Source organism: Ambystoma mexicanum, chromosome 6q (assembly GCF_040938575.1).
Source record: "Ambystoma mexicanum isolate Mex_15411 chromosome 6q, UKY_AmexF1_1, whole genome shotgun sequence".
Classification (NCBI taxonomy): domain Eukaryota; kingdom Metazoa; phylum Chordata; class Amphibia; order Caudata; family Ambystomatidae; genus Ambystoma; species Ambystoma mexicanum.
In genome coordinates this window covers 1,061,027,048-1,061,052,916 of record NC_090937.1, presented here as the reverse complement: position 1 = coordinate 1,061,052,916, position 25,869 = coordinate 1,061,027,048, and the positions used below count along the sequence as shown (strand labels likewise).

General features: G+C 53.4%; 1 protein-coding gene across 3 annotated transcripts in view; it reads right to left on the bottom strand.

Moving 5' to 3' along the window:
* The window catches only part of SGCZ (sarcoglycan zeta), a 6,780,780-nt gene that overhangs the window by 3,573,919 nt on the left and 3,180,992 nt on the right, over window positions 1-25,869 (bottom strand). The window lies entirely within an intron of this gene.

Genomic DNA, 25,869 nt, shown 5'->3' with positions numbered 1-25,869 from the left:
AGTACTCAGTGCTGAGGCCGAGACAATGGCGCTGACTTGTTTGTCCATGGATAGCGTGGCGTCTATGTGAACCCCCAGTGTTTCGACTGAGGATAGGACTGGGATGATACAATTGTCTATGTTGAAATTGATGTACAGTGGGTTGAGGTTGGAGAGGGTGGATTTCTGTCCTAGAATGAGTATTTCGGTCTTGTCCCCGTTCAAGCAGAGGCCATTAGTAGCCATCCAAGCTTGTATGGTAGAGTAGATTTGCTGTAGGGTAAAGGCGTCTTGGTGATAATTCCCTGTCAGGGGGAGGAGAACCTGTGTATCGTCGGCATAATTTGTGTAGGTGATCCCCAGCGCATCTAGTTTATCAAATAGTGGCTTGGTAAAAAGATTATAGAGCGTGGGGGCAGTACAGGAACCTTGTGGCACACCACAGTGGATGATGGAGGGTGCTGCATATGCTGTGTTAGAGAACACTTTCATAGCTCTACCCTCTGAGAATGATGTTACCCAGGGTGCATACAGGTGGTTAGAAGATACCGAGTGTTAAGGGTGGTGAGAATATCAACGTGGACCGGCGTAGAACAAGGGTGGAGTGCTCTGAGCCCGGCACGCTCGGTCAAGAGCCTTAGTTTTGTGCCTTCATTGCGGGACGGCGTTCCCGCCTGCCAGCGGATGTGATTGCCTTTTGGGGGAGACTGTAGTCAATCGGAGCAAGGCCTGCTACAACCAGGCAACACCGGATCGGGTGGCACATCGAAGATGCAGCACGGCCATTTTAGCAAGGATACATTTCAAGTAAAAGTGCATCAAATGCCTACAACACATGTAAAATACCCCATATTAGGGCTGGTAGTTTGTCTGCAATTGAGCAGAAGGTTAACTCAATATATGTAGTGGCTGCTGCCGGGGTCCACGCAGGTCGTCGTGTTGAAAAGTAGAAATCAGCAGCACATGCTGATCAAAGCATTGAGTCCACAGGCTTACCTACAATGCTTGAGAGGGTCCAGCTGGACTGTGGGCACTGCTCCTGCAGTGGTAGAGGTGCGCCTGCTCCTTGGGAAGGACTGCTGGTACACCATGTGGAAGGTAAGCGTGCAGCACCGGGCTAGCCCACAGTGTTGCATGGAGAAGCCAGGGACGTGCGTGTGATGGTTGGGGAGTGGAGTGGGAGATTTTGAATGAGACGACTTAATGGCCTTTGCCCTTTGCAGCTTAAGGTCCACACCTCCGCTGCAACCATGACACACACCCTGCTTCTCTTGGTCTTATTGCAGTTACTGGTCTTGCCCACCTGCCCAACAGGGATCCCATAACAGGTATCACGCACCGCTGCCTGTCCTCTACAGCTTGTCAATACCGTTATCCATCAAATAATCTGTCTATTCTGTTTCGCATCTCTTTCATCAAGTAAGTTGTTGACTCTGATTTGCATCTGAACTTGCCTGTAGAGATTACCACTGTGCCATATTGAATATCTCATGCATACTGAAACTTGTTTTATTTCCTACACAATCAATGCATGACGGTTTAGCTGTATCCACATAATGCACTATTTTGTGCTTGCTCGATTTGTAATGTGATATTACCTAAGATTCTATGTAGCCGTACTGTAGAACTATTGTACCTTCAGTATGGCTCTACAAATAACTTCCAAGCTGTGCAGCAGCAAAAAAGCACTCGGCTGCTTTGTTAATTAACCCAGGATAATGAATGCTACACCAATGTTAGTCCTGTATTGCAAATGTTTCCATGTTGCCATCCATTTCGGCTTCACGTAGCTCATAGACCTTGCTGAAAATCAGACACGTGTCTAGCTTGATCCTAGCCTACTGGGTTAACTTACCCTATAGCACCCTAATTACTAGCCGACCCTGAAATCTGAATTGCATGTCACTCACTAACCTATAGTGCTCAAGACTCCACGTTGCCCTGAGCCAGAAGTGGCCCCCATAGCCTGCTAAAGTAACAGATGGCCTGGCCTCCTCCCAATTTACTAACTAAAATACCTCACTTATGTCAAATGTATGTGGTTCTACGTTACTTAGGTCACACACCACACAATACCACACTACTTACCAATACTTGTGCTCAGTATTGTAGGGTCATGCAAAGGCTTAACCTAACACCAGTACATGTCGCGTTCCTTAGTGTCTTCCTAGCCATGGCCTTAGCACCATCCATATCTATTACTTCTCAACAGACTGTACCTAACCTTCAAATACTGTCTCCAACAAACTGTAAGTCATACTCATTTGACAATAACACAGCAACCTCAGTCCCCACACGCGACCAGAGTAACATTAGACTCAGAAATGTCCCCCTGTATCAAAGTCAGAGACAAATCTCAACAGTATCATTGCCTTGAACCTAGCCGATGAAATAATTCACCCAGGCACAGGCCCAAATGTGCTCCAAGTATGAACTAAAACTAAACCCACGAATGACAAAGTTGGCAATACACCTGCACAAATTAAAGGCACCTTAATTAATGCCAGATGAATCTCTGCTCAAGAACTGTACATTTTCAACCTTATTACAACAAATGACCTCGACTTTATTGCCATAACAGAAACTTGGCTGCATCCCGCAGCTGGGCCATCATTAGCCCTTGCCTTACCGGATGGCTATGCAATTATTAGAAAGGATAGAATCAGCACAAAAGTAGGAGGCATTGCCTTTATCTCCAAATCAAATCTCAACATCAGAGAAATCCCAAACATCCTTATTACATCAGGAAAACTTTTGTCCACTAAAATTACAATTTCTGCCACAATCTCACTAAACCTGCATCTCATCTATAGACCTCCAAGCCCTATCTCTTCTTTTGATGGGGATATCGCTATCCTACTAACTATGGACACTAAACCCACTTCTAAAGTGATCATCTTTGGAGACTTCACCCTAGGTCTTCATGACAGCTGTGACTCTCAAGCCTCCACTCTAGTCAACACCATTGAAACACAAGACTTTACTTTACGATCGTCTGGCCCAACTCATGCCAAAGGTTGCACGCTCGACTGGCTCGCAGACTACAACTGCACCACCTACATCTCCAACAAGGATCCCTGCCCATGGTCAGACCATAATATTATACTGTTCACAATTAACACTAACTCACCTATTAATCTACAAACGCAGATGGTTCCAGCTACCCAAGCCGGCAACATGCGTAACATTACGCCTGATAGCATTCTCCCGCTGATGTCACAGCTCACTACACCTACCGAAGAAGCAGCTGATCCTACCTCCCTGTTTTCTACCAATAATCAAGTGATGAAATCAGCCCTAGAAGCAGTAGCCCCCGTGGGTAACTGCAAAGCTGAACTTTAAGCACATCTCAACCATTGGTTCACCCTTGAACTTAAAGACCTATGTAGCAAAAAAAGAAACACTGAAAATAATCGGAGGAAAAACCCATCAATCACAAAAAAAGTTCAATTCACCTCCATAGCGTCTGACTACAGAAAAGCCAGCTATCAAGCCAAAAGCAATGCTTATAATCTGCGCATTGAAAATGCTAACTCTAGCTCTAAAGAGCTCTTCTCAGTCTTAAGAGAACTAGAAAACCCCTCTCAGACCCCACACCACTGCATTAAAGACCAAGTCTTGTGCGAAAATATACAAAAGGCTCTTATGGATAAAATTACATCATTTAAGCTCAAAATTAATAACAAAAAGGTCAAACTTGACACATCTCAGCAGCTTACAACTAAACCCTCTCCACCTAAACCCTTCCCTAAGTTCGAGTTTTCCACTATTACAATAGAGGAAACTACCAAAATCATAAAAGATCTCAAACCTTCACGATGCCAAGGTGACATCTGTCCTGTGACCCTTATCAAAGACCGTGCAGATCACCTGACACCATTAATCACCTCACTTTGAAACAATTCATTTGCCTCCAACAAAGTACTAGACAACCTCAAGGAAGCTTTGGTGTTGTCACTCTTGAAACAAATAACCCTAAACCCGAATGTACCTACTAATTACCGGCCCAACACAACGGTACCATTCCTGTTAAAAATTCTGGATAGGGTAGGATATGTCCAGATTCAAAAAATTTTACAAACACACCAGCTGCTGGGCCTCTGACAATCAGGTTTCCGCCCGGGCCACGGCAATGAAACGGCACTAGTAGTCCTTAAAGTGCAAATGGACAGATCAGAGATAGAGGCGACCTAGCCATCCTCCTCCTCTTAGACCTTTCAGCGGCATTTGATCTGGTAAACTATAATAACCTAGCCAGTGATGCCCACTTCTCCAACAATGCCATAGCATGGATCAAATCATTCTTGTCAAACAGAATGATGAGAGTCTTTTCCTCCTCCTCAGCAGCTAGCCCTACCCCAGTCCCTTGTGTAGTGCCCCAGGGCTCATGCATTTCACCCACCATGTACAACGCATTTACGAATCCTCTCTTTGATAAATTGGACTATTTGGGTGTCACATATACAAATTATGCTGACAATACCCAAATACTTATCCCTATCATGGGTGACTATATCACCAATATTAATGCCCCAAATGCAATCTATCATACGATCCAGGCAAGGATGGCCCAGAACAAGTTATGTCTTAATGATGATACGATCTCCACCTTCTCTCCTCACTTCGAGTTATGCAGATGGCACGCAGCTCTCCTTCAAGCTTCCCTCCACTTCCTCCTCTTCTTCTCTCATTCCTGACTCTCTGATTGGTATTCAGGCCTGGGGCACTGCTAACGATCTATGCCTTAATGCCAGTAAGATTGAGATCCTTCTAATTGGGACCCCTGCTCCCTCCTTCCCTCCTACTCTAAGGCCAACCTCCCTCGGCCCCCTTCCCTTACCCTCTTGTGAGGCTAAAAATCTTGGTGTCATCTTCGACTTCTCTCTCGCTTTCTCTCATCACATCGCGGACCTTGCCAAGAAGGCCCACTTTCAGCTACACCCCCTCAGAGGCATAATCCCTTTCCTCAACTTTTCCCAGAAAGTCACTGTTTCCAGAGCTCTGCTCCTCTCTAAACTGGACTACTGCAACAGCCTTTTCATCAGTCTACCTTTATCCTCCCTTACCACCTTCAACTAATCCAGAATAGGACTGTGAGACTTATCCTTGGCCTCAAGCCCATGGACCACATCTCTCCAGCCCTAAAATCTCTCCACTGTCTCCCAGTGGCTGCGAGGATCAAGTTAAAGACCCTCTGCATCATCCACAAGGCTTTCTCAGGCATGGGACTGCGTTACATCCACATCTCTCTCCCTAAATACCCCCCTGCTAGAGCCCTTCAGTTTTCTAGCTCCAATTCTCTGCAGATCAGATGCTTTTCTAAGCAGTGAGCGGGTGGTAGATCTTGCCCTTTGGCATAGACCTCCCTGTGGAATTGCCTCTTTGCCCCTCTGAGGCTTGAGGCGAATCTCCTTAAGTCCCTGAAGCTTCTCAAGACCCTTTCCTTCCTTTCCCATCCCCCTCCCCTGCTAATGCCCCCCTCTGCTTCATGGACTGCATGCCTGGTCCCTTCTGCATCCTACAGGACACCAGGCCCGCCTCGCCCAGTATTCCCCAGGACTCCAGTCTCCCTAACCTGCACTTGCCCTTCCAGGCCCCCTTCCCCTCACTATCCTGATGGGGTGTGCATCCCTACCGAGCCTGGTCCCCCGTCCTCACACTTAGCATGTGGTCCTCACTCCCTGCATCCCCTGGCACTTGCCCACCTGGCCTCCCCTTGGCACTTGCCTAGCCCAATGGTCCCGCCTATTCCGCACCTCCCCCCCTGTACTTATATGCCACCACTCTAGCCCGCACTTCCCTCCCACACTGGAATTTTCCATTCCCTCCTACCTGCACCCCTCCCCCTCTCCTCCCCCCTGCACTCCTGTTGCTGCACTTGCACAATCCGAATGGCACAAGGCCTAGTAGGACCATTATTGTTGTTTTCTTCCCTGTCTCCCCCCCACACAAATGTTTGTCTTGTGGCACCTTTAAAAACTATTTGATGTATAGGCGCTATATAAATAAGCAATACAAAAATATGTATTTTGCATTGTGGAAAGTGCAAAGCTTTGAGCCATGTGAAAAATGTTGGCACCATGTGGAAGAATGACCAATTCTTTATCTTTTGTCCTCCTCAAATGGAATGCAGCAAGTGAAATTGCTGGGAGCTATTTATCTCATGCTTGTAGATTCACAGAGCCCAGTTAGCTTGACACCAAGCAATACCAGGAGCAACAGTTTTTTTGGGAATGTGTATAAAGGAGCATGATGACCCATATAAGACTTTGAAAAGTAAAAATGCAGCATATTAATAACAAAACCTAGTGTATAGCATAAAATAAAACAAAACAGTCACAACATAACAAAAAGCATAATCAAACACAATTCCAATATCATTACGGCAAGGGCTATATAATGTACAATAGTTTGGATCTCAAATGAGTTACATTTGTGGCATGCCATGTACTAGCTGCTAGTTCTACAGATATGTTTCCTGTATACTAGGTGATGCCAGATACCTTGGAGCTGCCCCTAGGTGCTCCTGCCTATCAAATCATTATTTTGATTAGTAGGAACATGTCCCCACTCACAATGTCATAACCACACTGCTGGTAATAACAGGTAGAAGATAGTTGGTTGGCTCGACGTACAAGCCAGATAGACTATAGCCTAGTCTGTGTTCCAAGAGTTACTTCTATGCCATTCCAGCTTCCCAGTCAGAGAGCTAGACAACTGCTAGTGTAAGGATGGGTACTTGGAAATAGATGAAATATAGCTGCACGCCAGGGTTTTTGCCTGCTTCCTTTTATCAGCATGTGTTGGGTTTCTGGACATCTGATTAGGACTAAGGGGACCAGCAGCACCACACAGATTTATGTTGTTGATGGATTGTAATGCTAACCAGGATTGGTAATAAATACATTCTCTTTATTTTGGGATAGCTGTTCGAATTTGGGTATGACTTTATTGGTATTTGATTAAAATCACAATATGCACATCTTTCACTGAAGAATTCTTAACGTCTTTAAATGAAGGGGATAAGGAGAATTTGCTTGAAGGATTAGACATTTTTAGAATTCACACACATGCAAAGCATTAATAAACGGCTAATGTCTGAGAATACATAGGCATTTAGGCTTAGTGATGTAAACTGCACCACTGTCCCAAACTGTTAACATTTTTAGACCAGCATTGAAAGCTCGCTCTTGTTTTGTCCTCGTTGTGCAATTCTCTCTCACCTCCAGCTTGGTATTCTCTGTCCTCCTCCACTCCCTTGGATCCCAAGTAAATATCTGTCTCTAAGCAGTCTTACACTATTCTAATGGTCATCTTCTTCCTTTCTTTGATTCAGAGGCACTGTGGAGGCGCTCGCTCCAAGCGGTCTGCCACTCATTGCTAATGGTTGGCCTACTTTCTTACAATCTGGCATGGAGGAGGCGCTCGCTATAAGCGGTCTGCCACTCTGTGCTAATGGTTGTCTTTCTCTCTCACTGCCTTTTTCTCTTTCTCCATTTTTCTCTTTCTCACTATCTCTTTCTCTTTCTTCCTTCCTTTTCATTTTAAGCAGTACGTTATAATTAGCTAATGGTCCTGGTTTTGCTTTTTTAGAATTTGAGTAATGCACATTCATGTGGTCATTCACACCATGCTAATTTCATACCCACGCTCACAAGGGGGATTCAGGGCTTCACAAAGTGGCTAAGGGAACCATACATAGTTCCATGATGAGGGCACAGAGAAGACCTTCACAATGGGGAGCCCATCTTCACAAAGTGGGTATGGGGAACACATTGTTGTGGACACCTGCTTCTGAAGGAGTAAGGGATATGCCTCAATAAACTGAAAAATTAGCAGACTTTATTTTTAGGTATCCGACTTGACAAAACTCTGATCTTGGCCAAATCACTATTTCTAATGCCTTTTATGCCAAAAATGATGCTGCTTTCCAACACGAAATATTCTTTCGAATAACTGTCAAATACTATCTCTACTTTAACACTCAAGATGGAATGTTTAGCTATTTTTCCTTTGTAAGTGGTTAATATTACTATTTTAAGGACTCTGTCATGTAATCAGTGGCTGATTTAGACGCTAAGATGATAATATTGTTGCTGCTGCAGGGAATTGGTAGTGCAGATGTGTCTAACTGCCCATTGGTTTGTTTCTATATTTCTAATGAACGCATTCAACATGCCCCAATACCTGGAAGGCTTAATTTGTACAACTACTTTACCACAGTCACACACATTGTAATTGCCGTTATTCTGTTTTGTTTGCATGTGCCTTGTAAGTTGCTTGCGTTTCAGTCAGATTTCCCTACTCCAATCAAAGGATGTGAAATCATGTTGGATACTGTCTGGGATTAGAATTTCGATTTTGATGAAACCTCTGGGAGGTGAGAGCTGGTGCTTTGCAGCGAAGCAGGGTTGAGGTCCACACCAGTACTTTAGCAGACTAGGAGAAGCATAAGCTGGACTTTTTTCAAAACACTATTATTGTGGGTTTCCAATACAGCATACATTAGCTTCACCTATAGGAGCTCATCTGGCTTCATCAGTGTTTCCTTTGTTACATTTGCCAGTGGCCACTATATGCCTAATGGTCAGCATACAACAGTTTCTTTAACTTTTAAACCCACCAACCTATTGGTTCACATGGCTGTAAACATGATTTGTAGCTGTTGCTTACATTAGTTTGCCCTGTGAAAGTTATATTTGGTACTCTGGCACACTGAGGACATTTATGATATTTGAGCGACTGGTGCATTTAGATTGAAAAAGACAAGTAAAGAGCCATAATTTAAGGATTAACCAACAATTAATAAGACATGTAGGTGATGTAGGTGTGGTGTAGCAAGAGTCTAGCGTCTTAGAGAAAATTGCTGCTTACAATAGCAGGGGCCAAAATTAGGATTTCTTACCAGGAGCAACATTCAGCTCTTGTGTATCAGGCATCACGAATTAGGCAGGAGCTACGCAGGGGAACAGGAGCTAGAGCATAGAGCACAGCAAAGGTAACCTTTGCGTAAAACACAAACTCTACTTTTTGTCCATTTATATATTATCCAATATGCTTTAAATGTCTCTTAAGTGTGTCCATGATTCTCTTTTATACACATACCTAAACCTACCCAGTTATTTGTACATAACTGTGTTTGTATAGCCCCACTTGCTTGGGGTGTGAAAAGTCACTCCTGTTGGCTCTTGGTTTCGTGGTAACCAGGCTCTCCTTGGCTATAACCAGGAGCTAAATAGCTTCCAGCTCCCGGCAATTCCAAACTCTGCTATTGGTTTACATGTTTTTGTATCAATCTACATGTTATGTGATGTCTGCAGTGTAATGTTGGCATGCAATCACAATATCTAGAGGCTTTAAATATTTGTATAACCTTTTTTTTAGGTGTGCTGCCATTGATGCACAATCAAGCTGTTTTCTTCAAATCATATCTACATTTTCTAAGTCACTGCAGATAGGGGAGAAGAGCTACTGCAGTAGATTCCAGGTCTGTATTTACAAGGTTTCGTTAGTAAACTCCTAAAAGACAACCTTTAAAACATTGCATTTTAAGGGGTATACAACATTACTATTTAATAAAGTGAAAGTGCACTCAAAAGACTGAACTGAACACTATTTGCAAAGGTTTACAAACATTGTAAATTCTGTAAACCAACAGGGTAATTCATAGAATTTCGCAGAAAAGTGTCGCAAGCGGCTGGCGCAGAGTGTCCGCGTGCGATTGTGTGCGCCAGGCACGTGCGCTAAAACCGATTTCCGCGCACAGCGTATTCATGGATTCCATGCTCCCAAACCAGCCGTGGCGCAGAGAATCGCAGCGACCCTGCAGCAGCGCCAGTAACGCCCCCAAGAACGCCCTCGCGCACGGAAAAGCCATCAACATCGCAAAATCATCGCAAAGGGCTGTGCTAACCCTGGACCAGTTTACAGGGCTGCCAAACAAGGAACGCAAAGCGGGCAACCTTCATATCAGGAGTACGCGGGAAGTTTTACACGCGATTAGCCAGGGTACGTGTATTACAGGGGTATGCGGGAAGTTCAACACGCGATAGTCCAGGGAACGTGTATTACAGGCGTACGCGGGAAGTTCAACACGCGATTGTCCAGGGAACGTGTATTACAGGGGTACGCGGGAAGTCTTACATGCGATTAGCCAGGGCACGTGTAATACAGGGGTACGCGGGAATTATCACACGCGATTTGGCAGGGTGCGTGAATTACAGGGGTGCGTGGGAATTATCACACGCCATTTTGCTGGGTACGTGTATTACAGGGGTGCGTGGGAATTATCACACGCGATTAGGCTGTGTGGGTCCTCACAGGTGTTCCCTGTACACCCTCCACGGCCCCTGCAGGCAGCTCACAAAACAGGGGACTACCCTGCACGCCTGCTCATGTCCCCCTGCACCCCCACCCCCCAGCCACCAGGGGCACCCTCCACCAGGCCCCCACCCATGTCTCCCACCACCCCCACCCCCCAGCACTGTGGGGCACCTGCCAGCAGGCCCCCACCCATGTCAACCACCACCCCCACCCCCAGCAGTGCAGGGGCAGCCTCCACCAGGCCCCCACTCATGTCGCCCACCACCCCCACCCCCCCATCAACCAGGGGCACCCTCCACCAGGCCCCCACTCATGTCTCCCACCACCCCCACCCCCCCAGTCACCAGGGGCAGCCTCCACCAGGCCCCCACTCATGTCTCCCACCACCCCCACCCCCCAGCACTGTGGGGCACCTGCCAGCAGGCCCCCACCCATGTCACCCACCACCCCCACCCCCCAGCAGTGCAGGGGCAGCCTCCACCAGGCCCCCACCCATGTCACCCACCACCCCCACCCCCCAGCATCCAGGGGCAGCCCCCACCAGGCCTCCACTCATGTCCCCTATCACCCCCACCCCCCCGCCACCAGGGGCACCCTCCACCAGGCCCCCACTCATGTCTCCCAGCGTGCTACGTGTATTTCAGGGGTGCGCGGGAAGTTCCACACGCGAATAGCCTGGGCGCGTCTATTTCAGGGGTGCGCGGGAAGTTCCACACGCGAATAGCCTGGGCGCATGCATTTCAGGGGTGCGCGGGAAGTTTGACACGCGATTTCAGCAGGGTACGTGTATTTCAGGGGTGCGCGGGAATTCTCACACGCGATTTGGCTTGGTACGTGTATTACAGGGGTGCGTGGGAAGTTACACACGCGATTAGGCTGGGTGGGTCCTCACAGGTGTTCCCTATACACCCTCCACGGCCCCTGCAGGCAGCCCACAAAACAGGGGACTACCCTGCACACCTGCTCATGTCCCCCTGCACCCCCACCCCCCAGCAGTGCAGGGGCAGCCTCCACCAGGCCCCCACCCATGTCTCCCACCACCCCCACCCCCCAGCAGTGCAGGGGCAGCCTCCCCCAGGCCCCCACCCATGTCTCCCACACCCCAGCAGTGCAGGGGCATCCTCCACCAGGCCCCCACTCATGTCTCCCACCACCCCCACCCCCCAGCAGTGCAGGGGCATCCTCAACCAGGCCCCCACTCATGCCCGACTCATGTCTCCCACCACCCCCACCCCCCAGCAGTGCAGGGGCATCCTCCACCAGGCCCCCACCCATGTCACCCACCACCCCCACCCCCCAGCAGTGCAGGGGCAGCCTCCACCAGGCCCCCACTCATGTCTCCCACCCCCCCCACCCCCCAGCCACCAGGGGCAGCCTCCACCAGGCCCCCACCCATGTCTCCCACCACCCCCACCCCCCAGCCACCAGGGCAGCCTCCACCAGGCCCCCACCCATGTCTCCCACCACCCCCACCCCCCAGCAGTGCAGGGGCAGCCTCCACCAGGCCCCCACCCATGTCACCCACCACCCCCACCCCCCAGCAGTGCAGGGGCAGCCTCCCCCAGGCCCCCACCCATGTCTCCCACCCCCCACCCCCCAGCAGTGCAGGGGCATCCTCCACCAGGCCCCCACCCATGTTTCCCACCACCCCCACCCCCCAGCAGTGCAGGGGCATCCTCCACCAGGCCCCCACTCATGCCCGACTCATGTCTCCCACCACCCCCACCCCCCAGCAGTGCAGGGGCAGCCTCCACCAGGCCCCCACCCATGTCTCCCACCACCCCCACCCCCCAGCAGTGCAGGGGCAGCCTCCACCAGGCCCCCACTCATGTCTCCCACCACCCCCACCCCCCAGCCACCAGGGGCAGCCTCCACCAGGCCCCCACCCATGTCTCCCACCCCCCCACCCCCCAGCAGTGCAGGGGCATCCTCCACCAGGCCCCCACCCATGTCTCCCACCCCCCCACCCCCCAGCAGTGCAGGGGCAGCCTCCACCAGGCCCCCACTCATGTCTCCCACCACCCCCACCCCCCAGCAGTGCAGGGGCAGCCTCCACCAGGCCCCCACCCATGTCTCCCACCACCCCCACCCCCCAGCAGTGCAGGGGCAGCCTCCACCAGGCCCCCACTCATGTCTCCCACCACCGCCACCCCCCAGCCACCAGGGGCAGCCTCCACCAGGCCCCCACCCATGTCTCCCACCCCCCCACCCATGTCTCCCACCCCCCCCCACCCCCCAGCAGTGCAGGGGCAGCCTCCACCAGGTCCCCACTCATGTCTCCCACCACCCCCACCCCCCAGCCACCAGGGGCAGCCTCCACCAGGCCCCCACCCATGTCTCCCACCACCCCCACCCCCCAGCACTGTGGGGCACCTGCCAGCAGACCCCCACCCATGTCACCCACCACCCCCACCCCTCAGCAGTGCAGGGGCAGCAGGCAGTCAGGCAGCAGCAGGTGGGAGCGTGCTCGGGGCTCTGGGGGGCAGTAGTTCGGCCTTCCGGGCAGGAGCGTGGTATTCCGTGTGCGTACGCGTGGCCAGCTTGGTACGGAGTGATTTGGCACGTGAAAATCCTGCACGTCAGCGTGAAAAACGAGGAAAGGCCCTCAGCGCGTAAGCGCGTCTGTGACGTGACCCGCACAGGTGTTTCCCACACAGCACGTGATGACAGAGCACACGTGGAAAGACTGCACGTCAGAGTCTCATCGCGTGTGATTGGTGGAAATGGCCCTACACGCAGAAGTGACAAAGCGTGTGATTGGTGGAAATGGCCCTACACGCAGAAGTGACAAAGCTTGTAATTGGTGGAAATGGCCCTACACGCAGAAGTGACAAAGCATGTAATTGGTGGAAATGGCCCTAGCGCGTACACGCCGCGTAAGTGACGCTGGACGTGTGGGCCTGTATAAAAGGTACGTGTAGAACACGTTTTCCTTGTACGTGCTTTTCGTGGAGAGCGAGTGGGTGAATTCTGTACTTCTTGTCGTTTCACACGCGATTTACTTCACGGCATTTCAAGTTCGTATTCTCTGTTACCTCTGAGAGCTTTTTCTCTTTTTTCTCTTTTACTGGTTTACCTGGGCCTGTTCCCTCAAACAGTGTTCCCTTCTACTGTTGTCCTGTCTCCTCAGACAGCGTACAAATCTTCTTTTGGCGGGGGTGTTGCCAACCAAATGTGCTCCTTTTACACGCTCGTTTACCAGGCAGACGGTGAGTCACGCACGTATCTAACATCTGTGCTTGCCCCGTGTGTAGCCTACCCCTTCAGAGGTCATTCTAGGCTGCGTGTGACACGCATACGTTCATTCTTGTGTTACTGGGTGCCACAGCGTAGTGCAGTTTTTTCTTTCTGCACACGTGGTCTAGGAGGGGTTGCGTGCACGTCATCTCCCTTTTTTGGGCCTCCTGTGCGTTGCGTGACCCGTCATCTTTCCCCAGGGGTTACATTCAGCCTTGCTAGAGCACTAGGGTACAATTACCATCTGGTACCCAACCCCTTTGACACCCAATTGCCCAGGACAATAGTCTACATCCACTCCCATACGCACATTAACATCAGTGCCATGGCTGGGAGGCGAGGATTCCGTAAGGGTGGCAAAGGTGGAAGAGCCACAAGTGGTGGCCGTGGTGGATCCGGTAGGGGACATGGTCGTAACTTGCAGGGTGAGTCTGTCCCCCCATGTGTGGAGGACCAGTCACCGGCACCCATAATCCCCCCCCCCTCCCGTTGAGGCTGATGTGGCTGACACCATCCATGCTCAGCCCTTGTTGGACCAGCCCATTGTGGCACCAGACCTGGCTGACTCCATGGCTGACTTCCAGGTCAGCAGGGCTACGACACGTGCGCTGGTGCACGTTGATGCCATCATGCCACGTGGATCTGGGGCAGCAAGGTCATCTGCTGCACCAAGGAGGCAGGGCGGAGAGGCTGCAGGGGCAGCTGCGGCTCCATCCACCCCAGCCCTCACACACCCAGCCAGGACAGTGTCGGTCCTAGTCCATGCTGCTGACATTCCCCCTGACACCATCACACTAGAGCCAATGCCTGCACCAACTCCCATGCTCAGTGTGCAATCCCACACTCCTGATACAGAGTCCACCAGGGCTCCTGCCCCTAGTGTCCAGAGCGGCGCAGGACACTCAGGATCACCACCACCTTCCAAGCGGAAGAGGAAGAGTGCTCGTCCGGCACAGGCTGATGCCCCAGACACGGCTACACAGTCCGGCCCATCCAGGAAGCCCAGCTTCACGGATGACGAACTGAATGCACTTGTCGAGTATGTGTCCGGACATGACAACGAGATGGTCATTGTTGCAGGATCCAAGACCACACCTGCACAACGCCAGGCACACTGGCAGACCGTTGCGGACATCGTAAGTGCCCTTGGAATCGTGAGGCGCACAGCCAATGATTGCTATAAGCGCTGGAATGACCTAAAGCGCAGGGCAAAGAGTAAGCTGGCCTCAAGTCATGCCTCAACTCTAGTGACTGGAGGTGGGTCTCCAGTAGTAGACATGGAACTCACTCCACATGAGTCAGTCGCTGGGACCTACGTCACGGAGGAACAGATCCAAGGCGTGGGAGATCTGGCTGATTACGAGGCATTGTCCGGTGAGTGCACATGCATGTGTGTGTCATCCATGTGCATGGTGTGTGTGTGAGGGCTTCTGTTTGTGTGCCAGGTGAGAGTGTGTGCGCCTGAGTCGTATGGGTCAGCCATGTGCTTCATGCAATACTTCCTGCGCAGCTGCATTTGGCCATAGCAGTATCCCTTCTGCCAACAGTAGACATCTAGCCCAACTGCACGCCAGTTGCCCTTGAAGTGTCACCTTGCCACAACATTGTTGCTTAGTTTTCACTGTTCATTCAGTCAGATTGTTTGCATTCCCCCACTTTTACTAGCCATGTCGCTGTCCACTAGTCACATGTCTGACATGGCTATGGTGAAGTGGAGTGACTTTGTTACCTGGATATCATTTGTACACACATGTCCCTGTGCAATTGGACCATTTCAGACTGGCAGCTCCAGGTGAAAAATCTGACCTGTTAGAATTAGAAAAGCAATTACATGCGGGAACTGGACTGAATGAATAGGTGCTGCCCTCCTCTCCATCTTCACTCAATAGCAATGGTACATGCCATCTGTGTGATGGCATGTGTGTTTCACCTGGCAATCACAGGCCAATGTGTGATGCCATTGCCAGGCAGCATGCAGAAAATGTGTTCTTTTTCCATCTTGGTGTCATCAGTGTGTGCCATTTGCCTGCACTTCATACGCAGTGAGGGTGCATGCATGGGAGGGTTTTAGTCATGTGGGACATGTGTCAATCAAGTACTGGTTCTCTTGCTTCTCAGCCCTCATTGTGTGCCATGGTGCTAATGCCTGTTTCCATTTCTTTGTTTTCATGTCTTTGCAGGGGAAGACGCACCTGATACTGCTGGGGTTGTGGAGATGGTGCAGACCCAGGAGGGGTCCGAGGGCCGACCAACCACCAGTGAGGGACGTGGTGTGGTGGTGGGGGAGAACCCACAAGTGCTGCAGGTCGTGCTCTCAAGGGATGTCTCTGGCTGCACCTCCCCCGAGCTGTACTCAGATGTTGATTCGGATGAGACCTACGTGCCGTCGCAGGTGAGTGTTCCAGGGAGGGATTGTGTTCTGTCTCACCCACCTGCACCAGGGTCAGAACCCTCCATGGGGATGTCAGTGTTGGCAGCTACGCCTTTGGTGGTTACGGATGCAGGGTCACACTCCGCGACATCTGATCCTGTTCCTGGGCCAGCAGATCAGAGGGGGAATGCAGTCCTGCAGCCTCAGGCAGTGCCGGCACAGCAAGGCGCAGTTCGCCTTGCCCCAGACAGGTGTGGTGCCCGCCGACGTGGTGGCCGTACGCCACCTGGCAATACCGCATGGGAGCAATCCATTTACGGTATGGCAACCCAACAGGCTGCATCATCCGAGATGATGGCTCAGGCCATGGATAGGGTGGCCACTCCCATTGTCCCCCCAGAAAGGCTGATGGAGCGACTAGAGCAGGCAACCGACTCCATCTGCCAGTCACACAGGGAGGACATGTTGGGGTCCAACAGGGACAGGCGGGCGGCACTGGCGACTCTGCAGGAGGCCATCTCCATTGAGTCCCAGGGCCACAGGGAAGTCGTGAGGCAGGAGCTCCTTCACCTCAGGACGACTCTTGTTGAGCTTGAGGCTTCAACACACCAAAGGACAGAACAGCAGCTGGAGCGTCTCACCCGTACGCTCTCAGCTGAGATGCAGGCAACGAGGGCGGAGGTCCGGGCATCCCGTGAGTTGTTGCATGGGGACCTCCGCACACTCATCCTCCAGAACCAGACCTACCACACCCGCATGCTTGCAGCCATGGAGGAGCAGACTAGGGCCTTGCGTGGGCTGCCTCCCATAGTGCAACCACCTCCGGATGCAGCTGCACAGGGTGATAATAGCGACAGCAGTGATACTCCCACAAAAGGGTAGCCGTGTGGGCCATGAGCCCATGGAGGTGTTTTATTTTCCCAGGATCCACGCAGGTGGGTTCTGGTGTGCATCCTGTCCTCGGACCTCCTGGGTGGCCTCCCCAACCCCCCCGGGCCCATCAATGGCCATTTTTGATTGTTTCTTATTTTTATTTTTATTGTTATTTATTTTATTCCCTATTTTTTTGGGACGATTTGTTGGCTTCCGTGGTTCCTGTGGGCATACGCTGCATTGTGGCTGGGCACATGCAGGCTTGTAATGTATTTGGTTCAGATGCTTGGGTGTGAGTCACACACACCCCTCCTGCTTCCCGTTTCCATGGGCTTGCAAAGGGTGTGCCCAAGTGACAGTGAATTACACAGTGACGTTGGACTCCCATGAGCTGTGTGGGCAGTCTGTAGTCAATACTGTGTATACATTCCTAGTGCATATTGCTGTTGTATTGTACACTGCATGTTGCATTGATGTGTAACTCATCTTCTGTGTCTACCTCCCAATTTGCAGGTCCCTTCCTCATGTCTACACAAGGACCTCTAGTCTGGAGATGGGGTCCATGTTGGCAGCAGTGCACCTACAACTCTACATGGCGCCAACACTGCACAGTTGGTGGTGGTGGGAGTGCAGGCATTTCCAGGTGGTGAGACTACTAATATGTAAAATTTGTGATGTCATGTTAATGGTAGTACGTGCTCAAGTATGTAGTTGGTCCGGCATTGCTGTGAGCATTTCAGGTGTTGCAGGTTTCTAATAGGGACACTGTACATAGTGACACTAGTGTCATGTTGTGGGGATTACTTTGTTTACCTGCAAATAGCATGACATGGCACGGTGTGTCGTGTGGCGGTGCTGGGGTTGGGTTGGCTGACATGGCACTGTCCTCTTGTTGCATTTTGCAAGTGGGTATTCTTTTTAGCTGCTTGAATGTGTAACTCCACAAAACTGCATTGGTGGTGTCTGTGTGGGTAGGGATGCACACATTGTGACACTTCCAGGTGAACAATCTCAGGCTGATATGGTATTCACGGTTCATTCTCCAGACATTCAGGATCAGTGTCAGGTTGAGTCATCATTGATTGTCAGATGGAATGTGCCAGGGCAGTGTGCACTCCACAGGGGTGTGATTTCTATGTGAAGTAATTAGCCATTAGCTGTGTACGGGCTTCCTCCCCACGTGCCCTTTCCCCTCCCATGCGCAGCGGCTGTGCATGTGGTTGGGGATGTGGGGCCACCACCATGTCCACGGCCAGGCCCCGGCGTGTTGCAACGTTGTGCAGGACACATGCTGCCACTATGATCCTGCACACTACTGGGGGAGCGTATAACAGCTGCCCACCAGAACGGTCAAGGGAGCGAAAGCGTGACTTTAGCACTCCGAATGTGCGCTCCACTATGCCCCGGGTTGTAATGTGGGCTGTGTTATATCTTACCTCGGGTGGCGTGGTGGGGTTCCGAATTGGCGTCATCATGTGGGGGCTGAGAGGGTAGGCACTGTCCCCTGTGGAGGTGGTGATTGGTATCATTGGTGGGGTTGTGACCTTGCTCAGTATCCAACATGCATGCATGTGCAGTGGCATACATACTCACCAAGCAGCCATGTATCGCCATGCCGCCCAGCATCTAGGTCCCGGCATAGGGTGGACATTCGGTAAATGAAGCTGTCGTGGGTGGAGCCGGGATAGTTGGCATATACTGAGGTGATGATTCCCTTGGCATTACATACTACCTGCACATTGATGGAATGCCAGTGCTTGCGGTTCCTATAGATGTGCTCAGATGCCCTGGGGGGACGTAGAGCCACATGGGTGCAGTCGATGGCACCTAGCACTTTGGGGAATCGTGCCACACCGTAAAAATCCAGGGCGGCAGCATGCCTTTCTGCAGGTGTTCTGGGCAGGTATATGTGCCTGCGGACTGATGGGCGTGCAGTGATGATGTTCAAGACCTGGTGTAGGCAGCGTGACTGGGTGGCCTGTGACACCCCACCCACTATGGCACTTGTCCGCTGAAATGATCCAGTGGCTAAGAAGTGCAGTACATTGAGGACCTTCTCCAGGGGGCTGAGTGCTTGGGAGCACAGGGTGGGTGATGTGAGGTCATCCTCCCACTCACTCACCAGGTCCAGTATTATGTGTTGTGGAAACCTGTACCTTCCATACACCTGGTCATCAGGCATCCCGAAAAGGCTGGTTCTGGGTGTGAATATTCTGGCCCTGACTATCCTCCTCCTCCTCCTTTGGTAGCCCACTGCCACTGCTGGTAGGAACGGTATGTTCATCCTGGCGTCTGGCTTGTTATTGTTAAAGTGCGCAAATTCATGCTTTGCGCGTGTTCTAGGCGAGCGTGTGACCTGCGCACCCCTGGAATCCAGTTCCCAGTCCAATAGCGCGTGGAAATTCACACGCACAACGGGATACAGGTGCGCTGACGTACTTGCGTGTGTAAGTGCCCGCGCACCCCTGAAATACACGTACATAGGCCAATCGCGTGTACGCGCACTTTTGTCCAATTACACGCGATGACACTCTGACGTGCAGTATTTACACGTGTGCTCCGTCATCACGTGCTGGGTGGGGAACACCCGTGCGGGTCACGTCACATACGCGCTTACACGCTGAGGGACTCTGGACCAATAGAATCGGGTATGCGTGCTTACGCGCTTACGCGCTAAGGGCCTTTCCTCGGATTTCACGTTGACGTGCCGAATTTTCACGTGCCAAATCACTCCGTATCAAGCTGGCCACGCGAAAACACACGGAAGACCACGCTCCTGCCCAGAAGGCCGAGTTACTGCCCCCCGTGCCCCGAGCAGCCTCCCACGTGCCATCTGCTGCTGCCTGCCTGCCTGCCTGCCTGCTGCCACCGTGCCCTGCCATTTGGTGCCTGCACATCAGCCATCTGCAGGGGTCCAGTTGCTGTGTCCACCCCTGCTGGAACTGAAGACTCCCGACTGGGATTACATCGCTCCACAGCCCAGCCCCAGGACCCAGTTGCCTACCCACACCTGCCTCTGGGGTTGCCATGTCGGGCACTTCCACATCTGGCACCAGTGGCAACCCCAGGCCAGAGGGGCATAGGGGCACCAGCTTCACTGCCACCGAAGTTGGTGTCCTGGTGGAGCATGTCCTGGGGCAGTATGATGCCCTCTTTGGATCATCCCGCGCCAGCAAGGATGGACGGGAGAGGATCTGGGCCGACTGTGTGGTTGCCATCAACGCGGAGGGGGTGGCAACCCGCAACGTCCAGAAGATCAAGAAGCGCTGGGAGGACTTGAGGTCCAGGACCCTTGTGAAGGCCCGGGGCCTCGTGGAGGGGGGCCGGGGCCGCATGAGTTCCATCCAGATGATGGTCCTGGAACGCGTACGCCCAGCGCTCCACGCCCAGATCCTTGAGAGGGAGGCCCGTCTGGAGTTGAGCGGTAAGTGTCCAAGCATTACTGTGTGACACAGGGCATGTTGCTGTGTGCTGGGTCTATGATACTTGCCTGTATGTGTGCCATAGGCCATGTATGCATGTATGTGTGCATGGACATCATGGTAATGCATGTGCAACCAGTGATGTGTGACCCACATGGTTGTTGCATGTGTTCAAATGCCGCATGGGGACCCCTATGCAGATTTTGGACATGAGAGCATGCCAGTCTCTGTACCGGGACATGGGTGGGGGTGAGGGATGGGTGCTGATGCCAGGTACATATGTGGTAGCCATGTCTGTGTGGCTGACCTGCGTGTCTGTGACTTGTGCATGCCATGGATGCATGACACATGTGTGTGTGACAATGCACAGATTCGGTGAAGCAGCCAAATTGCCCTTGTATCCGCTGTGTTTGTTGTGTTTGGGGCCAGATGGATGTGACTGAGGTGAAGTGTGTGCATGTGAAAGGCATGAGCCATGATGCATGTGAGTTCCATATCATTGAATGTTTCAAGAGTCCATTGGACATGCATGGAAATGTCCATGGCATGCAGCATGCCTGTTACTGTGTGTGTTTTGTCTGGACTGACCCATGTGTTGTGGAGGGACATGATGGAAGTGTACTTTGACAGTGGTGGTCATCTGCTATTGCTTCCTGTCTAGGGGACCATTGTACAGTACCCTGATGCTTGTGTTCTTTGTCTCCCTCTACGCAGCGGCTAGTGAAGAAGAGGGCGGAGACGGCGCTGTGGAGCAAGGAGCGGGGATGCCCCCACGGCTGCAGCGGAAGGGGTGGGTGAGCCCCCACAGGGGCCTGCTACGGTGGGAGACGGTGAGGAGCCATCCAGGTTGGTGGTTTGCACAGAGGAGGAGGAGGCCGCCACTGGGGCACACATGGGGCCTGGTGGGGGCATCCCTGCTGGTGCAAGTGGTGCAGTCCAGGGCCAGGGGCAGGAGGCAGCACAGGTCACCGTGGAGGGGCCTGTGCATGTCGCTGTCCCTGACCCTGTGAGTGCACCACCATGCACCAGCAGGGATGCCCCGTCCCAGGCCCGTCCGCAGGTAGAGGGGATGTCCATGTCACCTGACTCCCCTCCACCTGCGGACGTGGGAACCCCTGGCCGTGCGGAGAAGGTCCTGATTGGGGTCGCGATGCGCACGGCTGTGATTCGTGATGCCGTGCGTGCTTCCCGGGAGGAGCACGCACGTCATCACGAAGTGCACCGTGCCGACGTGGCCCAATTGGGATCGGCCATGTTCGGGGGTTTCCTGCATGTGTTGGCCAATGTGCCGGCCCTCTCCTCCTCTGTGCAGGCTATACACCAGTCGTTCTCCTTGCCGTCTTCCAGCCCAGATGCCACCAGAGGACTTGAGGTCCAGGACCCTTGTGAAGGCCCGGCGCCTCGTGGAGTGGGGCCGGGGCCGCATGAGTTCCATCCAGATGATGGTCCTGGAACGCGTACGCCCAGCGCTCCACGCCCAGATCCTTGAGAGGGAGGCCCGTCTGGAGTTGAGCGGTAAGTGTCCAAGCATTACTGTGTGACACAGGGCATGTTGCTGTGTGCTGGGTCTATGATACTTGCCTGTATGTGTGCCATAGGCCATGTATGCATGTATGTGTGCATGGACATCATGGTAATGCATGTGCAACCAGTGAAGTGTGACCCACATGGTTGTTGCATGTGTTCAAATGCCGCATGGGGACCCCTATGCAGATTTTGGACATGAGAGCATGCCAGTCTCTGTACCGGGACATGGGTGGGGGTGAGGGATGGGTGCTGATGCCAGGTACATATGTGGTAGCCATGTCTGTGTGGCTGACCTGCGTGTCTGTGACTTGTGCATGCCATGGATGCATGACACATGTGTGTGTGACAATGCACAGATTCAGTGAAGCAGCCAAATTGCCCTTGTATCCGCTGTGTTTGTTGTGTTTGGGGCTAGATGGATGTGACTGAGGTGAAGTGTGTGCATGTGAAAGGCATGAGCCATGATGCATGTGAGTTCCATATCATTGAATGTTTCAAGAGTCCATTGGACATGCATGGAAATGTCCATGGCATGCAGCATGCCTGTTACTGTGTGTGTTTTGTCTGGACTGACCCATGTGTTGTGGAGGGACATGATGGAAGTGTACTTTGACAGTGGTGGTCATCTGCTATTGCTTCCTGTCTAGGGGACCATTGTACAGTACCCTGATGCTTGTGTTCTTTGTCTCCCTCTACGCAGCGGCTAGTGAAGAAGAGGGCGGAGACGGCGCTGTGGAGCAAGGCGGCGGGGATGCCCCCACGGCTGCAGCGGAAGGGGTGGGTGAGCCCCCACAGGGGCCTGCTACGGTGGGAGACGGTGAGGAGCCATCCAGGTTGGTGGTTTGCACAGAGGAGGAGGAGGCCGCCACTGGGGCACACATGGGGCCTGGTGGGGGCATCCCTGCTGGTGCAAGTGGTGCAGTCCAGGGCCAGGGGCAGGAGGCAGCACAGGTCACCGTGGAGGGGCCTGTGCATGTCGCTGTCCCTGACCCTGTGAGTGCACCACCATGCACCAGCAGGGATGCCCCGTCCCAGGCCCGTCCGCAGGTAGAGGGGATGTCCATGTCACCTGACTCCCCTCCACCTGCGGACGTGGGAACCCCTGGCCGTGCGGAGAAGGTCCTGATTGGGGTCGCGATGCGCACGGCTGTGATTCGTGATGCCGTGCGTGCTTCCCGGGAGGAGCACGCACGTCATCACGAAGTGCACCGTGCCGACGTGGCCCAATTGGGATCGGCCATGTTCGGGGGTTTCCTGCATGTGTTGGCCAATGTGGCGGCCCTCTCCTCCTCTGTGCAGGCTATACACCAGTCGTTCTCCTTGCCGTCTTCCAGCCCAGATGCCACCAGGGCCCCCTGTGGACCTGCTCCGACCAATGCAGCCAGCTCGGTGGGGATCCCATCCCTGCCACAGTTGGGAGTCGGAGGTCCAGCAGGGGTGGACAACACAGCAACTGGACCCCAGCAGATGGAAGATGTGACAGCATCATCAGGCAGGGCACGTGCACGACGGCGTCGGTGGTTTCCATCAGCCTGGATGCCGTCGTGCTGGCAGAGGCAGTGGCGTCGGAGGCAGCAGCGGGCTCGACGTGGGAGGCATCATGGCTCGGGGCCATCAAGATCAGAGGGGCAGGCATCGGCCGGAGGGCAGGGCAACCCTGGGATGGTGGTGTCTTCCGTGTGGGAGCAGTTGGTCCAGCGGATAGGTGCGGAGCGGCAGCGGGCGGAAGAGGAGCGGCTCGCCATGGTCAGGGCGGAGTTCTCCATGCGTCGGGCGTTGAGGCGGGCTGAGTGCCTCGAGGAAGCTCGCAGGGAGTTTGAGCTGAACATGGGGTTATCCCTGCGAGACCTCGCGGCCAGGACAGAGTCCTGCCTCCAGGACATCGACATGGAGTTCGATGATGCCCTAGCCAGCAACATCAACAAGTGAGCCGCAGGACTTGCCCGCTGCCTTTGTATATAGTTATATAGTTAGTTAGTGTTAGGTTTCCTTTATTTGTTTTTATTATTTTGGACCGCTCGGACAATGGCCACTTTTTTGTATATATTTTTTTCATTAGGTAGTAGTAGGTTTCCTTTATGGTGTTGGGCTCATGGACCCTGGTACATTCCTGTATTTAGTTTGTTTTTTGAAGGAACATTTTCTTTTTTTCATTATTGTGTTCACCATGTGGAAATGGTTTTTCATTCTTTTCCTTCTACTTGATATTGCTTTGGTCAACATTTGTTTTTGTATTCCTTTTTATTTTTTGATTTTTACTTTTGTTCTCGGACATGGACCATTTATTTTGTTATCCACATAGTTGTATGTTTGATTTGTTTACTTATTTTTGATCTTTAATACATTTTTTATTTTTACTTCCACTTGTGTTATTTTGTCTTTGGTTTCATACATGTCATGATATGGGTTTTGACATTCACTTGCAGCCATTGTGTATGTGTGTGTGACGGACATGTGTTCATTTACATACTTGCCATTGGGGTTGTGTCATGTAATTGCATTCACTATGTGGGTGGATGCAATCCTTGCCTGGGTGTTTGTGCTGGGTATGCTGCCCATTACTGCCATGATTGTGTATCGTCAGGACCTGGGGGCAGGGGGACATGAGTGGGGGCCTGGTGGAGGGTGCCCCTGGTGACTGGGGGGGTGGGGGTGGTGGGAGACATGAGTGGGGGCCTGGTGGAGGGTGCCCCTGGTGGCGGGGGGTGGGGGTGATAGGGGACATGAGTGGGGGCCTGGTGGAGGCTGCCCCTGGTGACTGGGGGGGTGGGGGTGGTGGGAGACATGAGTGGGGGCCTGGTGGAGGGTGCCCCTGGTGACTGGGGGGTGGGGGTGGTGGGAGACATGAGTGGGGGCCTGGTGGAGGCTGCCCCTGGTGACTGGGGGGGTGGGGGTGGTGGGAGACATGAGTGGGGGCCTGGTGGAGGGTGCCCCTGGTGACTGGGGGGGTGGGGGTGGTGGGAGACATGAGTGGGGGCCTGGTGGAGGGTGCCCCTGGTGACTGGGGGGTGGGGGTGGTGGGAGACATGAGTGGGGGCCTGGTGGAGGGTGCCCCTGGTGACTGGGGGGGGAGGGGGGTGGGAGACATGAGTGGGGGCCTGGTGGAGGCTGCCCCTGGTGACTGGGGGGGTGGGGGTGGTGGGAGACATGAGTGGGGGCCTGTGGAGGGTGCCCCTGGATGGTGGGGGGTGGGGGTGGTGGGAGACATGAGTGGGGGCCTGGTGGAGGCTGCCCCTGGTGACTGGGGGGTGGGGGTGGTGGGAGACATGAGTGGGGGCCTGGTGGAGGCTGCCCCTGGTGACTGGGGGGGTGGGGGTGGTGGGAGACATGAGTGGGGGCCTGGTGGAGGGTGCCCCTGGATGGTGGGGGGTGGGGGTGGTGGGAGACATGAGTGGGGGCCTGGTGGAGGCTGCCCCTGGTGACTGGGGGGGTGGGGGTGGTGGGAGACATGAGTGGGGGCCTGGTGGAGGGTGCCCCTGGATGGTGGGGGGTGGGGGTGGTGGGTGACATGGGTGGGGGCCTGCTGGCAGGTGCCCCACAGTGCTGGGGGGTGGGGGTGGTGGGTGACATGAGTGGGGGCCTGGTGGAGGCTGCCCCTGGTGACTGGGGGGGTGGGGGTGGTGGGAGACATGAGTGGGGGCCTGGTGGAGGGTGCCCCTGGATGGTGGGGGGTGGGGGTGGTGGGAGACATGAGTGGGGGCCTGGTGGAGGGTGCCCCTGGTGACTGGGGGGGTGGGGGTGGTGGGAGACATGAGTGGGGGCCTGGTGGAGGCTGCCCCTGGTGACTGGGGGGGTGGGGGTGGTGGGAGACATGAGTGGGGGCCTGGTGGAGGGTGCCCCTGGATGGTGGGGGGTGGGGGTGGTGGGAGACATGAGTGGGGGCCTGGTGGAGGCTGCCCCTGGTGACTGGGGGGGTGGGGGTGGTGGGAGACATGAGTGGGGGCCTGGTGGAGGCTGCCCCTGGTGACTGGGGGGGTGGGGGTGGTGGGAGACATGAGTGGGGGCCTGGTGGAGGGTGCCCCTGGTGGCTGGGGGGGTGGGGGTGGTGGGAGACATGAGTGGGGGCCTGGTGGAGGAAGCCCCTGGTGACTGGGGGGGTGGGGGGGGTGGGAGACATGAGTGGGGGCCTGGTGGAGG